The sequence below is a fragment of the Notothenia coriiceps genome, unplaced genomic scaffold (genome assembly GCF_000735185.1).
Source record: "Notothenia coriiceps isolate Sejong01 unplaced genomic scaffold, NC01 NC01_scaffold00000339, whole genome shotgun sequence".
NCBI classification, from domain to species: Eukaryota; Metazoa; Chordata; class Actinopteri; order Perciformes; family Nototheniidae; genus Notothenia; species Notothenia coriiceps.
The window spans coordinates 11,078,222-11,082,562 of NW_011333040.1; positions in this window are offsets into that span (position 1 = coordinate 11,078,222).

Here is a 4,341-nt window from a genome sequence, read left to right on the forward strand (position 1 = left end):
CTGTGGTGATCTTTCCAGCGCCAGAGTGATTGTCTTTTTCTTGTGTTACAATTCCTATCATCTCCTCACTAATAGGGCATGGATAAGCTGAAGGCACTGCTTGTGCTGTCTGACTGTTATCTTGAACGCTTGACTCACAGTATGGATGGGTCTCTGTCTTTTTGTCTGACTACCCTCCCTGTTATTTCCTCCATCACGTTGTAGCAATTATGGGGCCCGCTGCTACGTGTGGGGTCACTTGGACCTAAAACTAGGTACTAGAAGTGGCTTTGTCCTGGCGGATTCTTTCCCTAGTCGTAAACTCTACCTCCACCCGAGCCCATGAAAGGGAATCTCAGTTCTGGTTGGTCGGCCCTCCCAACAAAATGTCTGAGCCTAACAATTCACTGAGAGTTGCACTGGCTGTGTGGTAAGTGCAGCTTTCTCCATTCTTCATTAATGGATGGTCGCCTGCCTGCGCGCCTGAGTCCCATATAGCTACTACTGCGAACCTTATCCAGTGTGCAGTGGGACAATGTGTCTCTTCGCAATCAACTGATGAGTTGTTCCTTGCGTCAGTGGTGGAGGTAGTTGACTGATGAGATTTGAGGCGGTACGGGAGGGGGGACAGGTTGCTGCATGTTGAGGACTGGATGATTCACGGGCTCCGAGGTCCCGTTCGGCAGGCCGGTCTCGTTTCCCTGCTGCTCTCTGGCCGTCAACATCTCTGGAGAGGATGCGCACTTCTTCCCCACTTTAAAGAAGCTGCAGGAGTCACCTATCGAGCTTCCTGACCGCCCTACAAACCCTGGGCCGACTACGGCTGGGTGTGGAACGTTTCCTTGTCGGTCTAGCTGTGTGCTCCACTGTCTGTACATCAACTTCTTAATTTCTAGAACCTCCGCCCTGAGCTCTTCCTATTGGGTCTGGTCTCTGTCTTGGGTCCCTGACTTTTCTTACTCTTCCCTCCTGCTTCACGGTGAGTAACAGTGTCCAACTGCTGCCGTTGAGGCGTCAGGTGGATACACCTCCGGCCTGCACTTCCCACTGACTTTTGGGGGCTTGTATTATTACTGACTTTCTCAGTTTTATTTGATCTTTCTTGTTCTAAGTTTGCAGCCCTCACTGATTTCGCTTCAATTAACACCTCATCTGTGACAGTACGGTCACTGAGATACGGCTTGAACTGGAACTTAACCGCATCATATAAAGACCAGTCGTCTATAGTGATGCGTTTAAGTTCCAGTTCAAGCCGTATTCTCAGTGGACCGTCTGTCCACAGATGGAGGTGTTAATTGAGCGAATCAGGTGAGGCTGCAAACTTAGAACAAGAAAGGACAAATAAAACTGAGAAAGTCAGTAATAAACAAGCCTCCCAAAACGTCAGTGAAGTGCAGGCGGAGGTGTATCCACCTGACCCTCAGCAGGCAGCAGTTGACATGATTACTCACCGGTGAAGGCAGAGGGAAGAGTAAGAAAAGTCAGGACCCAAGACAGGACAGACCCAATAGGAGCGCTCAGGGCGGAAGGTTTCTAGAAATTAAGAAGTTGATGTTACAGACAGTGGAGCCACCACCAAGCTAAGACCGACAGAGGAAAACGTTCACACCCAGCCGTAGTCGGCCCAGGGGTTGTAGGGGTTCAGGAACTCCAGATAGGTGACTCCTGCAGACATTGCTTTAATGTGGCAAGATGTGGCTATCTCTCCAGGGATTGTTGACGGGCCAGAGAGCAGCAGGGAAACCCGAGACCGGGCTGCCGAGCCGGGACCCTCGGTAGCCGGAATCATCCAGTTCAACATGCGCAACTGTCCCCCTCCCGTACCGCCTCAAAATCTCATCAGTCAACTACCTCTCCACCACGACGCAAGGAAAACTCATCAGTTGATTGCGAAGATACACATTGTCACTGCACACTGGATAAGGTCAGTAGTAGATTATGGGACTCAGGCGCGCAGGCAGGCGGACCATCATTAATGAAGAATGGATGAAAGCTGGCACTTACCACAACAGCCAGTGGGCAAGCCTCTCAGAGAATTGTTAGGCTGCAGACAATTTTGTTGGAGTGGTCGCCAACCAGACTGAGATTCCCTTCCATGACTCGGGCTGGGTGGAGTAGAGTGTAGACTAGGGAAGGAATCCGACAGGACAAAGCCATTCTGTACATATTTTAGTGTCAGTGACACACACGTAGCAGGCGGAGCCCATAATTGGCTACAACGTGATGGAGGAAATAACAGGAGACTCAGTCAGCACAAAAAAGCAGAGACCTAATCCCATACTGTGAGTAAAGGGCCTTCAAGATAACAGCAAGACAGGCATCACAAGCAGTGCTTCAGCTTATCCATGACCCTATAGTGAGGAGATGTAGGAATTGTACAGCACAAGAAAAAGAACAATCACTCTGGGCGCTGAACAGATCACCACAGTGTAAGTTAATGTCAAACACTGGGACTCAGTGTCATGGCCAAGACCGGGCTTCTAAGTTCCCAAGTGTAGAGCCGACATTGCGACATGAAGGGGTGGTGATAGAGGATGCTCCCCAGAAAAAGTCAGGTTATGTTACAGAGTCCTCCCATCGACAACACAAAACAAATACAGTGTAACCTGATCACATGCACTGGTTGGTTACCATGGCAAACAGTCAAACGACACCTATGCGGCCAGTGTTGAGCAGATAACCGGAGAGAAGGGATTTAAAAATCACCGACTAACCACACGGGCATCAGCCCAGATGACAACTCAAAAAACATAAACCTCGTCTGAGTGGGCACCCGATCCGTGTCGACCTTAGTCACTTAAACGAGGAGCAAACAGAGGATCACAAGAACAGATGCTGAGAGAGGAGTGTCACGCGTTGCATACCGCCGTAGATGACGACATCGGCTCAATCGACGACGACATAGCTCATAGCGACTCACTTTGAAACGTCACTCACGCTGCCACTGACACTACCACAGTAAAAAAACCGTACATGGGCAGTTCCCAAAGCCACCACCATGGAGGTGTTGAAGAGTGATATCCAGGGATAATTGAATTCGGGACGCTGGATTATCGTCTGGACAGGGGCTACACTATGGACCCATCTGAGGTGGCTCCCAGTCCAAGCCTTAAAGGAGAAAGCGCCTATCAACAGTGACCTATCCCCTGTGTGCCTTAGAGCTGAGAAGAGTAATGGGATTCCTCTCATACTACCGAACATACATCCCAAACTTCTCCAGAATAGCCCAGCCTCTCTACCAGCTGCTGTCAACAACACCTGATCAAATGAACAGAGAGAAGGTCAGGGCCACTATCAGGAAGAAAGGGAACCTCCCACCTAACACTCCTAGACAATGGACAGATAACCACCAAAGGACATTGAACTCTCTCATAGACAAGCTGGTAGAGCCTCCCCTTCTGGGGTACCCAGAGATGACCCAACCATTCGTTCTCCACACAGACGCATCCCAGGAGGGATTGGGAGCAGTACTGTATCAGAGACAGAATGGTAAGATGGTAGTTAGAAGCTATGGTTCCAGGACTCTAACACCACCGGAAAAGAACTGTCACATGCACTCGGGAAAATTAGAGTTTTTAGCACTAAAATGGGCAATATGTGAACGGTTTCGGGATTATCTTTATCATGCCCCACAGTGCTAAAAACTCTAATTTTCCCGAGTGCATGTGACAGTTCTTTTCCGGNATGTGCTGATTGTCCCTCTTATATATATATGCAGAACTTGGCCTATGACAGGATCTCTCTCCTGACTGTCTCGTATCTGTTCTGGTGTCAGGGACTTGGATCGAGGGTGTGCACTCGCATCTCTCACCAAGTCTAGTGTCTCTATGGGGACTGTTGCTACCCAGACTGAGGGGGTGTCTCCCTGCACACTGACTCCCTGCACTTCTGCACTGAACACCTCCTGACCCACCTCCTCTGTACACTGTGTCATGAACGCATTAATGTCTAATGGCATGCGGGATAGGCCATCCGCATCTGCGTTACTCTTTCCCGGCCTATACTTAATGGAAAAGTCAAACTCGGACGTCTCCCCCACCCACCTATGACCTGTAGCATTAAGCTTAGCTGTTGAGAGGATATAGGTTAAGGCAGGGGTACTCAAATACAAATCTTAAAGGTCCAACATTTTCTTTTCAATAAGACAAAGGTCCGTTTATTACGGTCATTCACACGAGGTTGCAAAAACAAAAATAATCTGTATGCAGCAGTTTTCATTGTTATTGTGTCTGTGCTTGATCCCTCAGGGTCGCAGTGCAGCTGCAGTTATGAATAAAGGCAGCTGCACCCTCTTTCATTCAGCATTACCATTATTGCTTTATAAATGTCTTGCCCCCTTGTGTGTCCACTGAGGTTCGTCAG